The following is a 16664-nucleotide window of genomic DNA, read 5'->3' as shown; positions in this document are numbered from 1 at the left end:
ATTCACTACTACTATCTTAAGGAAATTAATTCATTCCCTTAGTGCAACAAAAGAGGACATAACTTAGGAAAAAGAAAGATAGTGAAAGCAAAGTTACTCACAAAGGCCAGGAGAAAAGGCAAGGCTTCAATCAGCCTGCGGAGGGGAGGATCTATAGCTTTTTATCCATAGTTTGAGCTGTGTTACAATCTCCATTCCCTCTCCTTCCCCTCTGTATTGCAGCACTGAAAGATAGATTTTTGGAGATTCTGGGATTGGTTTAGTTATTCCAGTACTCATAACCCGTACCAGCACAGAGTTTTTACAAGAAAGTTCCACTGTAATTTTCATAGGCATTAAATAATCTTACAGTTTATTCAAAAGCCTAGACCAAACTGGATCCACAAAATTGACACATTCTTAGCACTGAGTCTAATAAAAACTATGAGGAATGGTGCAGCTTTATTAGTCAAGCTCTTCCTTGGATGAGTTTAGAAACTGTTAAGAACATGAAGAAGTACAGCTGAAACCTTCATGCTTTACATACTCCCTTTTAGCAAAACTGCCATAGATTTATTTAATTCTTGACTCTGAACATTTGAGTGATAAATGGTTGGGGCTGCCCCAATTCCTGACGGGCCCTCACACAGCTTAGCCCTAGGGAAAGGAAAAAGGATGAAGGACACTGCCAGGAAAATTATTTTGCATGTTCAAATCTTGTTTCCAGCATACACAGAATTGGATGAGACATAATCACACAATGTCACCTTCTACTTTTATTAAGCAACTCCAGGAAATAAATATTAAGAAGCAATGCATATTGTTGTTTACTAGGCTATGGAATATAAAACAATTCAACCATGGAGAAAGCACCCTCATTTATTCTGAAAAAAGACAAAATATTTTTAATAGATTAAGTAAACAAAAACATATTATATTTTTTTAATTTAAAAAACCTTCAAAAATTTTTAATCTAGGAAGTGTTGAATTCAAAACTTATGAAGGCAAATGAGGTGTATTTTGAGATATGTGAATAATACATAACAGTACTCAGACAAGCTCATCTCTTCATATTGCCTTGGAAATCCGCTATATGAACTAACAGCCATCTTATTCGCTGAAAATGGGTGTGTGGCATAACTTTCAATTTTCAGGTGAAACTGACATTTCAATGCATCACATCATTGCGCAATGTAACAATATGACATGCTGAAATGATAAAATGCCAGCTCTCAGCTGCAGAATTGAAGGAAAAATTTATTTTGAGATAGAAAAAATGCTGTTAGGTTGTACAGCAGTTCTCCCATCTCCCTCTCCTCCCCACTTCCCTCCCCAGAAAAAGACATCAATGATTTTTATTCTTAAAATATTCAGTAGTGCCATCAGGAAAGTTATTACAGGCACCTGAGAGGTTCTCGCACAGTTGTTGTTTCTGGGTAAGGAATGAAAGGGTTGCTTGATGTATTGAAATTTTTAACCTGTTGCTTTATGCATTTTTTTATTCCTGCCTTTTAAGTAGCAGCTCGCATATTTTCCAATCTGAAACAGAATGATTTTCAAACACCCACCCTTCTTGCAAGATCAACATGGGCACTGAAACTGACAGTTTGCAGATTTTTCTTTTAAACCTCATGAGCCAGCTAGACCACTTCCCATGGCAGTACGAATCACAAAGACCTAAATTTGGGAATCACTGTGTTGGAAAACAGAATTTAGAAGTAAAGAGAAAAGCCCAGTGTGATTTCAGGCTAGTATTATAATGGAAAAACAAGGAGGAGGACAATACTAATGGTAGCTTCACAGTGAAATTTTCCAAATGTTTCTTCAACTTCCTTTAAGCCTCAGTTAAGATCTGTTGTGTTCAGCAGTGTAGGATTAGGACCAGTACACATTAGCAGTCTTGACTCAACATGCAAGAGGTTGGTGAAAGATATTACTACATGGCATATAGCCAATATTTACACAGTGGATTACATTCATCAGTGTAAAAATCTCATTTTTTGTCCTTCTTCAGCATTGGCTAGAAAAATGCAAATGCATTTCATAGTTCTGGAAGTTATTTATTTGTTTAAAGATAGGACAAAACCAACAACACTGCATCATATTTATACAAAGTCAAATATATTTTCATTTTTTCCTTGGGGGGAAAATACCCACCACCTTGCTAAATTTGATGCACACTCTTCACAAATAATGATCTAGACACCAAACAGCTGGCACAGCACTCTGTCACAGCAAAATTGCAGTGCCATGGTCAAACTGAGCTCTCAAAGAAAAATAGTTTAGGGCAGAGGAGGATGTGTACAGATTCCTTCACTTCAGTGTTCCTGCAGTAGCAAACAAGGAAGTGATGGGAGCTTGTCCAAACCAGGCTGCAGTAAAAAGACTGGGTCTTGCATACTTGTCAACAGGTCTTGCACACTTTGTGGATCCATGGAGTTGCATGTGTAGCCTCTTCCATGGAGCAATATTGGCCCAAAAATACAGTATGAGAAAACCACTGAAAAACAAAGCTGATGGCATTTACATTGCCTCAGATGAATCTGTAACTCAGGTGACAAACATAATACAGTTTTTAAGTTTAATGTGCTATCTTGCAAATTTCTGCATGTTATCATCTTTATACCAGGTCGTGTCACCAGACATATGAAGGCGTTTAGGAGGCCAGCAAGAGGGAAAAAGACAGGAAAGCCTGCTCCCATGATGAGCACATTTCTTTTCTTCAATTTACCATTATTCAGTACAGTGAGAGTTATATTTTTTACTAACATATTTTGGAACAAAATTGAATCATTAATCAATTTTCCAAATTGTTTTCAATTCAATTGACATATTTCATTCATATGAGTTACCTTCCAGAGAGAAGCATTTCAATTTTTGAAGCTGGAAGACTTTTTAAGAAAAAAGGATTTTTAAATATACATACATGCATATATACACACACACACATAAAAATATATTTATATGCACATAAATATAAAGACAAAAATACAAGGGCCCACATGAAAATGAGATATTTTAGTTTTACCAGAGTTGTTCCTGTTAACCAAAGCAATTCAGACTTTTTTCCTGTTTTTTTTTTCTTTTGTTCCATTTTAGAAATATAAACTATATATGAAATTACTGAATAGCTCATAAAATAAAAAATCTTGTTCTGTTCTGCTCTAAATCATTATTCCACTGTACAGTTTTGCACCTTTGTGATCAGCTATAACTCATTCATTGCCCTCACGTTGCTTATCGCACATTGTGATGGCACATTTGCAACTAAAACTCCATTCACAGGACACAAGGTATCACATTCTTTACCCAAATCTTAAGATATCAGTTGTTATAGCATTTGTACATAAACATCATCCAGAAAAGCACTCATTGCTATTCACATTTAATAAGAACATTATTATTCAACTTATTAGCAACTAGACATCTATTTTTCTAGTAAATAAAGAAACAACAAACTATGGCATCTGAATTCTCACCCATACTACAGTCAAAATGACAATACACTACACGACAATACAGGCAATAGTCTGAGTATCTCAGAAGTTACAGTTACTTTTTTTTCTAGCTTCAGGGCAAGATTATCTGACTTTTCTCAGCCATTTAGATAGTTCATCTGTTCAGAGGTATAACGCTCTGAGAACACGTATAGTAATTTTCTTTTATATTTTGTCAAGGATTAGTTTATGACCTCCTAGCAAATTTCTGCTTTTCCTCTTTACGTTCAGATTAATTTTGCGTTTTCTTCTTTGTCCTCCCTCCAATAGTCAGCTATCTTCGATGACATGCTTTGTACAGTAGGACAATCTAGGGTAGTTAAATTTCAGAAGAAAGGTAGTTGAATTCTCATGAGCAGGTGGGATCAGCAGAGATCATTTCAGGTGATAAAACATATGACTTGTTCACTTTCAAGCTAGCAATGTTGAAGTTAAAATGAACTATTTGAGTTCCAAATTTCTATGCATGTAAGAAAAAAAGTGAATTCATGCTGTTTGGACACCTGTAGTACAACAGCTGGCAAGGACCATCATTGCCCATGATAATATCATATGCTTACATACAGATGTTTCCCATGCTTCTATGAAACACAGCATGTGGAACAACATGAATTCCAGTTATGAAATTTGTTTTTTCTAGTGCTAATTATTTTAAATATATTTCTGCAACTACTAATATATCCTAAGCCAACAGGAACATTGATGAGTATTTAAATGATGTAGATACTCATTCAGAGACTCAAAACAATAGTGCTTTTTCAGTGTTCAGTCTAGGATGTTTAGGATATACTGCGTAAGGATGCTAGATTTAGATAAAACAACTGAGCTTATTTGGCAGTTAATTTCTGCTGAAGAAGGTGGGCCTTGTCTCTCTTCACAGCTTTGTCATATTCTCCCACACATTTTAACTACTTCTGCCTTTCTTCTGACACCTCAACTAAGCCAAAAGAAAACTATTTGCTCTCCCCCTCCCACCCACTGAGTTTTCTGTCAGCTTAGTGAGCTGAACTGGCATGCATATTAAGTACTCCAGTAGCATGAAGGAGCCTTAAAAAAAGGGGAAAGGCAAGAATGCTTTCAAGCTAGCAATGCTGAAGTTAAAATGAACTATTTGAGTTCCAAATTTCTATGAACGTAAGAAAAAAAGTCAGGATCAGGAGGAGAAGGACAAAGTGTATGGCAGTACCACCGGTTCTGTAGGTAAGGTTTTACACTGGCTAAGCTTTTCTTGTCTCACCCTACATACATACATATAGAAGTTATCCAGATCTTATCCAAGCAAAGCCAATGGAAATTGCAACTATTTGACATATCTCAAATTAAGTCACTTTCACAAGATACCTACCTGTGGTTTTAGGCAGCTGTGACTGACACCTTCTCATCTGCACTCCAATCGTTTTAAAAGTTGTGATAAAATAGTCTGGTGCATTGCTGTTCCCTACAATGACCATCATTCTTTCCATCTGCAGAGAAAGAGAAAAGGATACACTCAAACAAGCTTTTAAGCAGAATTCATTATGGCACTTGAAACGACCTTTCAAAATTGTTAGTGAACCAGTTATCAACACTTAAAGTTTCATTCCTCTCACTGCATCCAGCATATATCTTTTGCACAAATAACTTTGCTAATTATCATTAAAAGCATTTACTCTGAAGTGTAAAAAGCTACACGCAATATAGCTGATTAGAAGGCATGTCACTGAAGTGTGTCTTTTTCCTTCTAATTCTGACACCCAGATAGTTGCAGTATGACCCTATATCCTGAATATGTCAGTATAATACACATAAATGAAGAAATATTTGTCCTATTAGCATTGATTAAGAAGTTTCATAGCAGCTAGTATCAATGCACTATCCCAGACATTCATTTTCCTACTTTACACCACTAGGGCTGGTAAAGTTAATTGTTTATATACTCCTTAAGAAAAAGAAATACATTGGCCATTGAGAATGGTTATGCTGAGGCTTCTTAGCTTTATTATACAGCCCATAAATCTTCTAACTCTAAATGCACATAATACCACAGAAATATTTCAGACCAGATCCTCTGCATCAGTAAATCAATATAGCTCTACTGAAATCAATGGAGCTAGCGTGATTTACAGTAGATCAGGATCTGCCCTTTCAATTACAGCCAGTGATATAAGACACTCAAGAGGGTTATTACAGTAATATTCAGGAATATATTTTCCAGTAAATTACAGTTCTTTAAATAGAGACCAAGGAAACAATGCACAGGCACTGCACTATGACACTGTTGTAGCAGAGGATTAGCAGGAGGGGCCTGCAGTTCTTTGTGCAGACTCTAGCTACCTGTACGTAGGCACCAAGCCAGGCACCAGACCTACCCTTGCTGCCTGTTCCTGCTACAGTCCATTAAGAGAGGTAGGCCTCCCATTTCCCCAGTTCTGCACACTGGTATGAACATCCAGGGATACTTGTTGATTTCCCCTCTCTGCAAGTGAACCTATGCAGCTGGGTTTATAGCAGACTTCTAACTCCCAGACTGTCAGTGGAGTCCCGTCATCAGCCAAGGTACTGGGCTTCCTCTGCCTCTGTCCTCTCCAGAGGCAGAGAGAGGTTGAGAAGATCTTTCCTCATCAGTCTCTGCAAGTGTGTCTAAACTTCTGCTCTGACTACCAGTGCAGAAGATCCTTAACTTCAGCACTTCAGGTGCCTAAAGCCATCAAGTCCAGGCTGTGACTTGACAAACTTATATAAACTGTGTTTGTTGGATAAGCAGTAAGACTTAGGAGACTTAGAAATTAGCATTACTTCACACTTAAAACCAATGTACAACTGCAATAACTTGAGTCAAGTAGACTATGTTACGTAATCGTGCTTGCAATTTAGTTTAATGATATTTCTTCTTTCGAAGATTTCTTAACGAACTACTTGCTGCTTGCAGAATATGCCCTGGCAAACTAAATGCACTGGTGAATACAATTGAGATGTGGCACTGTAACATATACTCAGGCTCTTTTGTTCATTATTCATATAGCTTTATTCCTTAAAGGCACTTAGAAGCCAAACATATTATGGCAGGTGTTTTTCTTAGCAATTTTGCCAAATGTTTGTAAGTGACTGTATGCCTGTTTTGGTGGCCAGGCCATGTCCTCCTTGTGGCTGATCAAATCACCAGAGCTCATGTTGAAAGTTCTGGTTTAAGAAAGCTTTAAAATATATTAAAATAGAGAGCTAAGATACCAAATGTGACCACAGCACCACAAAGTTAACTGTGGTTTGTCATCTTCCCCTTCCCCCCTCCCCTCCCCCGGTAACATTAATGTAACTATCCTGAGTGGAGGATGTAAGCAAGGCAAAATATTAATGGAGAGATAACATTTTTCCTACAGCTGGAAAAAGAAACAAAAGACCCTCTATCAAGCACAGATACTTTTTGTTAGAACTTGTCAATGTACGCTGTGAAAAAAGAAAAACTTTAAAAAGTCCTTTTATTTGCTGTTGACTAGAAATGGACAACAAAGATAACAAGGAGAATTAATTTAGAAGAGTTTCAGCTCAGGTGAATGCTGTTTTTTTAAGTCAACGCTTAGCACTCTATAAACTTACAGGTGACTTTGGAGCTTTGTTTTTGTAAATGTTTTGGCTGTTTAAAATTTGTAATAAAATAAATGATGATCTCCTCCTTTGTTAATGAACCTTCCACATCTCTGTTATTCTCTGTTATTTCTTACAGAGATTCAAAGTCAAAGTCCCAGCTACATTCTTCGGCGGCATTTTGAAGAAGACATTGACAGAAATTCACTGATGTGTTCCTTTTAAAGCAGGGGAGACAGAAACATAAAGGAATAACTGTTTAATGTATTACCAGTTGCTAAGATGCAGTCTCTTCTTTGGACAAAGATATGTAAACATATTAAGTCATAAATTCAAACATTCAGGTAAATTATTTGTAATAGAACTAGATAATTCTAGTAATTCTAGTACAAGACTGTACCTTGGAAAATCTGCCCTAACAGACCTTCTTTAAAACAGCAGCTCTGTACAACTGCTAAGGCTGTACTTCACTACTTGTGATTGTACTTTAAAAAATTAAGTCAGCGGGAGCTTTTTCTACTGAAATCCAGAGATTTTAGCCTTATTGAAGGAAGAAAGCATAAAAATGCTTAGACTGGAGAAAGAGGAAAAAAAAAGTAGTATTTCCCAGATGGGACAAAATTTGCTATATTTTGTCAGCCAGTCAGCCTAACAATTACTATAAATTCTGGGGTTTTTGTTAATGTGTCTTAAGGTATGTAACTCCATTCTAGAAATTAATTTTAATAATTTAAGATACTTAAATGAATAAGATAAAATCTAACAGCTGGAAGTCTCAGCATATATATTTGGCATTAATACTGTCTTTACCTTAATATATATTGCCATAGATATATATTTAGATATAAAGTCAGCTACAGTGCACATTGATATAATATTAAATAACTTCATGATATTGTGATGGGTTGACCCCAGTCAGCAACTAGACGCCCACACAGCCACTTGCTCGCTACCCCGCTCCCTCCAGCAGGACAGGGGAGAGAACAGGAACAGAAAAAGCAAGAAAACTTGTGGGCCAAAATAAAGGTAGTTTAATGAGGGAAGGAAAGATGGGGCGGGGGGTGGGGGGAGTGGGAGAGATGCAAAGGCAAACCCCTTCCCATAAGCAGACTGATGCCCAGCTAGTCCCTGAACAACGGACACCTTGGAAGACAAAACTCCCGCCCTGTTCTCCTTACCTTGATTTGTTGCTAAACATGACATTATATGGTATGGAATATCCCTTTGGACAATTTGTGTGTCCCCCATCTTCTTTCCCCTCCCCCATCACATTGAGAGTGAGCTTTGCACACTCTCAATGTGTCCTTTTCCTCTGTCTTTGGACCCATATATGAACACGCTGATCTGTTCCTGTTAGGATTGAGGAAAGACATACAACTGGTTTACTCTCTTTCTTGTCAACCCTCCATAAGGCATGCACCAGGAGCATACGGTGAAGCATCTGCAGTTCTCTCTCTGCTTCTGCTCTTTGGCAGCCCACAGTACCCACACAGGTGAAATCATTAGCTTTCTGACTGGCCCTGTTATTATAGGGCTTTGTGTGGTTTTTCCCTTTTCCTTAAATATATGGTCTTTGGAATATGCTTGCTCTTTGATTGCTGGAAAATCCACTACTGATGTGGATAAAATTTAGTGTACCATTAGAAACACTGGACTTACATTCTTCACTTCTGCATGAAGTCAGAATTTTGAAGAAAAGACAATATATGTATTTAGGAAGTGGAACCTTTTGCATCTAGAAGGTTCACTAGCAAAGACTATAGTACTACTATGTTGCGTGGTATCAATGGGAGGCTGCCTTTCACAGCTGTGTTCACACTGATAGGAATTCAAAATCACATACATAACTGCCTGATGTCCTCTTTCTGATTTTCTGAAAGCACTCTTTCCTACTTTTACCAGTAATCTTACATACCTAAGTACATCTGCAAAGAGTCTAAGTGGCTGTGTAATCCTGTGAGTTTTCCCCCATCTCTGGTTGCTCTCTGAGTCATTCAAACTGGTTTCTGAAAATATTTTTTTACTGCATCAGATTCGTGACCTTTCATACTGATAAGATGCCCTACATTTTTTCCCTACCCCCAATGCTCTACATTTTTTCCCTACCCCCAATCCTGAGCAATTTTCATGGATCAGGACAGCAGATGCATGTGCTGTCAGGGTTTACTCAATCCAGCCAAGTGTTCTAAATTACCATCCTCTGTACTTCTACTTAGATGCACATGAGATGCTCCCACTTGTTTTGCAGACAACTAACAATACTGCAGACCTTTCTGTGAGTCATTCTTATTGAAATAGCACACACATCTCTGAAGTGATGTGAATACTGCTTTCCAAAAGTGAACATACAAATGTAAATTCACATACCTCAGTAGAAGTTTAACTCTTGCACCAAGCAGTACTGTGGTCTGTGAAAGCTTGATGAGTATCTTCTTTCATATTTAAATATTTTACAAATTTTATAGTAAACATTAAAAAGAAAAGTTACCAACAAGATCATGCTGTCATCCTGTCCTTCAGTCCTCACCACCAACACCCCTCAAAAAAAAAAAAAAAAGAAAGAAAAAAAAAGAAAGAAAAAAAAAGAAAGAAAAAAAAAGAAAAAATCTGGAAAAATTTGAGAGAGAGTTAAGCCATAAATATAAGGGCTTTGGGTCCTCCTCTTTTCACTTGACCCTTCAAAAGCCTTATATCTCTGTACAGCTGAGAATATTGCAGGCAGCCACAGATCTTTATATGTGCAGTCACAGATCTTTGTATGCTAAGGAGCCGAATTTGGTGTGTTAAAATCTAAAGAACATAAGATGCACTAGATCAGACAAAGGTCTAGCTGGCTTGGTATTCTGTCTCAAACACTGGTCACAAGCAGATGATTAAAAGAGAGTAAAAACAGAACCAGTGAAGGATGTTTTCCATGCACTTGTGTGCTCTGCCAGGCTCCAAGTATTTTCCATAAGGTGCACTTATTCAGTAGGATGTGTATTTAGTATTTCTATGAAATACATGGTATCAATTTATATTTAGTATCCTTAAATGGCTTTATCTTTCATGCTTTTGTCCAGTAACCTCTGGGTCCAGGTAATCTTTCACCATCTGCAACACCCTCTGACAATGAGTTTCACAGCTCTACTGCCCCCTGCGTGAAGAACCACTTCCTCTGGTTTGTCTGAATCTACCTCATCCTAGTTCTGTTTGATTACCCAAAAATAAAACTTTTTCTTTTTTTTTGCAAGTTATTGGAGGCTTTACATAGACCTAACTTGAAATCCTTAATATCACTGCAGTAAGGGAGAGAGGAAAGCAGAAAAATACAAGAAAGATACAGCCTAGACTCTCTGCTCTTTCAGTCTTGGTGCTATATAGTGCACCAGTCTTGGTGCAAGTTAAGAAAAACACAGAACAGCTGTAATTCATGGTGATCCAGCAAATCTCCAAGGAGAACTGTTTCACTCCTTCTCTGACCGATTAAGGGTTATGTCCAGCTCTCTCCACTTGCTCTGTGTTAGGATTCTAGCCATTAAGTGATTTTTTTATGATGTAGCTGTCCAGATTCCATGTCTATTCCCTGAAACGTCCCATTAAATCTTCCTAAAATGGCCAGTGCTTCCTCCTAAAAGTTCACCAGCCTTAATGTCCTTACGTTGCTGTTTTGATTTCCACTTAAATGCTCAAATCATGATAGGCACATTCCAGACATGCTTCTGCTCTTCCTCATGCATGCTAAATATATTGAAAAGGTTGGAATAGAAAATTCTGCTGATGGCAAGGGTACCGTAGGACTTCTTTCATTCCTAATCACATCTCTTATTTTTAACCAGCTAGTAAACAGATCACACTTGTCTCTTCTTTCTGCCTGGAGTTTTTCCTTTTTGTTTGAGGCCATGCAACACTCTTCTAAATTTCTAAATGCTATAATCTTTCAGAATAATTTCATGGGATCACCAAATACCTTCCAGACAGGATTTTTTGTTTGGTTTTGTTTTATCAAAAACAAAAACTATAATACACCACATAGAAAGTTTATAATCTCTGTCATGTTCGGTTTAATAGCTGGGTGGAACAGGTGACATTATGGTTTATTATATATGTAACATAACTATAGCATATACAGGAAAAATAATTTTTGAAAGAAGCTTAAAGTATATCTTGGTTTTTTGGATCGCCTCTTTTTTTTTTTTTTGTGTGTTGAAATCAATACAGGACTGGAATATCTGTATTGGGTTTTTTTTCTTTAGTAAGGGCTCAGCTTCAAGTTACCAGTCCTTTTTATTCTTTGATGTTGGAATATCATTTATAATTATACCAACTTTTTTTTTTTTTAACCAGTTTGAACCAAGATTTTCAGTGTTTCACTGTGTATCTGCAGTTAGGGTCCTTTGTTACTTCCTATCAACTCATCTGGTGCTGAGAATCCATTCATTTAATCCTTGTTAGTGAAATCGTTTGAATTTCTTTTATGAGGAATAGATGTAAATGAAAATATGAAATAACTGTTCCATTTCTGAGCCCAAGATTCATACTCCATACTGTGTTACCTGCATTGCTTGTGAGCAAGCATCAGCAGTTGGGAATGCTGGGAAGATAAAAATAAAGCCTCAGACGTCTGTCTCCAGATGTGTCATAGATGTACAACACTTGCTGAGTCTTATATCAAAGATTTATTGCTCAGATGTCCAGTGTAAGAATATGCAGTTCCCACACATCACTTGTAGTCACACAAACAGTTTGTGGAGTGCAGCTGATGTTACGAACTACATTTTTCCAACTATATCTACTCCCCGAATGTGACACTAAATTCATGGGAATCCTAGGTTAATTTACAGCAACATGGATTGCAATCTATAAAACTGGGTCCCTTCAAGAAGCAACTTCTGAAAATATAAGTAACAGTCCAAACTGCTGAACAAACACATGCATCATCAAATCTATGTCAGAGCTTTTTTGAAGAAATGAATATAAATATTTTATAAAATGTATCCACAGGATACGCTGAATCTACAAATAAAATTCCAGCTCAGATTTTGGGGAATAAAAAATTATATTACAGGAAAGGATTTATTCCCTTACAAAATAAGACCTAAAAACTGACCAGCTACAATGAAGCAGTACATTTTTAGTCCCTAATGCATTAGTTATAAAATAAACCTACTCAGATTTGAGAATATAGCTGTGTAATTAGCAATGAAAGAAAACCAGAAAATTTACCTCATGATACCTCACTTTCAGGTTCTAACTGCTACAAGTCCAAGAAAGATATAAATGAAATATTTTAATTTCTAGATATGTTGAACCCAAACTAGTATAATACATGAAATATAACTGTACATTTATTTCCAGAAGTGAATTCCATTATTCCCTTTGGTTATCAACTTTAATAACCTTGCAGACTATGATGCTCCTTTCTAACAAACAGCAGGCTTTACCATACCTTTTATGTTGACCCTTTCAGAGAATGACAAAATAGAGTTTACCACTAGCATAGTTAACTTAAAATGAGGAGTCAAATTCCAGCTCAGAAGCACAGGATATCTTCTGAGATCAACTCCCCCAAAGTGAAATAATTAGAAATGAGTCAAGGTATTCTGAAATCAGACTACATTTATAAATACAAACAATCCCCTTTCTTCTTTCTCATAACCATAAAAAAAGATCAGCAGAAAAATATAAGCTAGACCTATGTTTCTCCATTTTAAAAATACTTGTCACAAATTTAGTACCAGACATTATTCAGTCAGCAAAGAAACAAATTGACAAAAAAAATCCTTTAAAGGCTATAAAATACAGAAAAATAATTCTGTCTCTAAAAGTCCTTTCACATTGATCCTTGAATTGGAATTACTTTGGAGGATATTCCATATTCCATTGTCTACTGGCCTCACTCTTATATTAAGCATTCTTTTTTGGCCAGTATTAGAGATACAGTAAAAGGCTTTGGTCTGACTCAGCTAGCCATTCTTACAGCATCCTTTTAAAGTTCTTTAACTCATTGGTATACCACACTGAAGCAATTACAAAGTTTCATAGAATAACTTCAAAAATACTGAGCTTATTCCCAATCAGGAAAGTCCTTTACCAGCTTGTGATAAGAAATGTCTTCTTTTGGAACCTCCTTCTTGCTCAACAGCCTGCAGAGAGTATCCACTTCGTGCTTGATATTCTTGTAGATCCTGATGTTACCTGACCTGAGATTTCATGATTTGAAAGGAAGGAAGGTAGACGTCTTCCTCTTCCCTCCTCCCATTTCATATCAGAATAAGCCTGTTCTTTCAAAGCATTTTTTTCTTTATAAAGAAAGATGGTAGCCTGGTCAGAAGGACTGAGATTCAAGTCTCTCAATGACTCTCGAATGAATGAGGGGAAAGAAGAGTCAAAGGAGGAATCTGAACCTGAACACACTCCAGGGGAAGTTACTGAACTTTACTACCTTATCTTACTGAGTCCTTTTTTTCTTCCACCCTAAACTTATGAAGCTCTTCATGTCAGAACTGGCACAGGCATTCCTGAACAGAGCTTCAGATGTCAGCCTCTTTGTTGCCCTTTTAAGGATGGTTTTTCCCCCAACAGCTTCAGGGTTTTGACACATATGTCATGTAAGAGCTTACACAGCAAACCCCTCCTTCTCCAGTCCTGACAAGGCTGGAAAAGGTCAACTTACTACATACTTGGTGGGACAGGAGGAAATAAGTCAAGCCTTTCCTTTCTCTGTCATCTTCTTTAAGAGCAATGGAGGATTCCTCATTTTTTTTCTTCTTGCCTTTTGAACCTTTACCACGGGGATCCTCTTGGAGCTGGGTGCTTGCTTCTTTTTTCTTTATTAAATCTTTTCCTCTATGAACTAGAAAATACTTCTCCCAGTAATTCTTTTCTCTCTTTCAGGAGAATGAGACAGGCATTCTCTACGGAAGCAATAGATCTTCTTCTTCCCTTCGTATTCTTCAGACAGGAGAAGACAAAGAAGTAGCAATGACAGCAATATGCACACACAGCAACCATTATTCTATGTATATACATATATATGTACACATACAGACACAGAAAGGTTATCTCTATGCTTAGATCACTTAAAACACCACACTTTGTCCACACCAAAGGAAAACGAATTTGCCTTTTATTCAGTACTGCACAACTGAGTGCAAACTGCTACAAAATCATGATTGCAATCATAATAGCACAATAAAATCACAATAAGAACCACAATGTTATATCTGCTTTGCAGCAATTTGAGTAGTTTCACACAAACAGTACCTTACACCTGGGAATGCACTCTTATCAGGATGTCCTGTGGTGCTCTCTTTAGGAAGGTACCTGCACAGAGGGGCAGGAGGGGCAATGAAGCTGGTACTATTTACTGCATACACTCATGTGCACATCCTTCCATTTTCTCAGCAGTTTATTCAACAGCATTCCTGTCAATGTTGGAGGAGCCATGTTTGAAATTTATATCAACAATCCCAATGGTGCTTTCTATTTTATTGTGACAGGGTCTGAGAGAACATGGTCAAGAAAAATATTTTTTTCAGACAATTTCAAAACAAAATTTGACTATTTTGTTTTGACTAGGGTACTATTAAAAAGTAGTGATTTTTACAACAAATGTTAAAATCAGTTCCTCCACCTGTCCTGTTAGATTTTCCTCAAGCCAACAAGTATAACTAGAAAGATGGCAGTGTAACAATAGGTCAAAATATGGAAAATCTCATTTACTGAAATTGAGCAGCATGCACTACTTGATTAATGGGCAGCTGTGTAAGAAGACAAAAGTACAGCAGGGACAAGAAAAAGAACGTCTATTCTCTCTATGGGTGATGGACAAAAATGGACATCTGAAAATGGATCCACATAACCTAGAAGTATAAGCATCAGCCTACCTCTTGATAACTCTATTCACTTCATCTAGAAATATAAATCTGCAGAACAGAATCTAAGCAGCCAAAGGTATCTAAAACAGTAACAAAGGTGTCCTCAAAAGCCATAAGCCATTTATCTGATTCTAAGAGTGCCGTGTGTTGTTAGATGAAAGATCCCAGTTCAAGTTCCCTAGGCACTTCCTGGTTCTTTTGTTGTAATGAAAACGTGGGGAATTTAAGATGTGGAGGAGAAAAATCATTCTCAGCTAGTGCAGAAGTCTTCATTTCTTTGTTATACACAAAGGAAATGAATAAATTACTCTAAGTATCTCCCAGCCACCTTCAAACACAGGATTTTTTCAACTGTTGTTTCAATTTTTCCCTGTTGCAAGCTTGAAAGGTAATTTTAAGCCTGATCTGTGCTGGTATTTATCACATCACAAAACAACTCTGGCAAGACAGTACAAAAGCACTGTTTTCTTACATAAACTAGTTATAGGAAGTCATAGAGAGGATAGGATTTGCAGCTGCTCATACATACAGCTAACAGCTTCAGACTGAAAAAATCCTGACAGTCTCTGCACAAACCAGCTCCCACTCAGAGGTGCACACTGCCTCCTCACCACCAAGCACTCATCAGAGGCATCTGTTTTACAGATATTAGTGTGACATCACACAATTTCACCCAGGCAGCCGTTGCAGGATGCCTGTCTATAAAATAATCTAACACACTCTTTTTGTCCTACATGGTAATAAAATTTAACAGTGTAACAAAAAAAAAAAACAAACCCACTGTAGAAATGCCATGCACTTGAAATTAACTTTAAGCTGATTATTTTTCAGCATATAATTCTGCAATATATTTTTGCAGGAAATACATCTTTGTCTCTGTATTAAGCTCATTTACTTTATATCAGTTGCTTTTGATATGTGTTCCCTGTAGAAAATATGTTACTATGTCAAAAAATCTCCTTTATCTTTAATAAAAATGATTGGTAACTACTGTAGAGTAACTTTGAACAAGATTATTGTTTTGAAATGAAATCACTCTTTTCTGGTAAAGGTTTTATATATTCCTTTAAAATTCATTTCAAAATGTTGAAAAGTTACTTTGAAAGAAGTTCAGATGAGTCTTTACCACTTAAATTTTCTCTTTCAAAAGAGATTTACAAGCAAGTTAGTAATGGCCATGCTGATCTCAAATAGTGTTATCAAGTCAGAAGCTTTCTGGTTCAGCTTCATCCCTCCCGAATTAAGTATTTATCTCAGGAGTCTAGATTACACCTGGAAAGGCAAAGTAGCTTAAGTCTCAAGCCCGCATCCTCACCCATTTCCATTCCATAGACAAAATCTGAAGATGTCACTCCCTGAATCTCTTAGCTGTGAAAATCTGAACCCAGACTCAAGCCCAGTTACCAAAGCCAATAGAGACGTAAACACATTAGGTTTCCCATATACCAGAAGAAATATAAATATTTCAAGAAAAAGAGGATCGTTTATCCCTCTTAAGAGCTTTGTCCTCTTAGCTGAGCAACACAGAAAGTCTTAACTCTTCTGCCTTTGACTCTTTTTCTATTACCATTGGTAGCATGGAAACCTCTGCAACATTTATGTTTAATTCCCAAATCTTTTCTTTGCATTCTTAACAGTAATTCTAAACACCAATCATGTATCAGTAACCAAAATAATTCCAATGAAAAAAGAATTATTTGCAACAAGCAATTCGTTTGAACTGCTTTTTCCTCTCCAATCTCCAATTTTTCATCTAGCTGAAACATAG

General features: G+C 36.8%; 1 long non-coding RNA gene across 7 annotated transcripts in view; it reads right to left on the bottom strand.

The window, feature by feature from the left end:
- Positions 1-13452, bottom strand: part of LOC140646974 (uncharacterized) — a 49751-nt gene extending 36299 nt beyond the window's left edge. For 4 of the 7 annotated variants that reach the window (XR_012040616.1, XR_012040615.1, XR_012040618.1 and 1 more), the window contains exons 1-3: positions 13111-13452; positions 7050-7255; positions 4822-4939 (exon numbers count right to left, since the gene is read on the bottom strand). This is a non-coding gene — a long non-coding RNA (uncharacterized lncRNA). Of the gene's footprint in view, positions 1-2071; positions 2493-4821; positions 4940-7049; positions 7256-13110 lie in introns of those variants that run through there. The other 3 variants (XR_012040617.1, XR_012040614.1, XR_012040619.1) reach the window with 2 other exon arrangements.
- Between the last annotated feature and the right edge of the window lie 3212 nt (positions 13453-16664).

Source organism: Ciconia boyciana, chromosome 2, assembly GCF_034638445.1.
Source record: "Ciconia boyciana chromosome 2, ASM3463844v1, whole genome shotgun sequence".
NCBI lineage: Eukaryota > Metazoa > Chordata > Aves > Ciconiiformes > Ciconiidae > Ciconia > Ciconia boyciana.
This window is presented reverse-complemented; position numbering and strand designations above follow the sequence as displayed.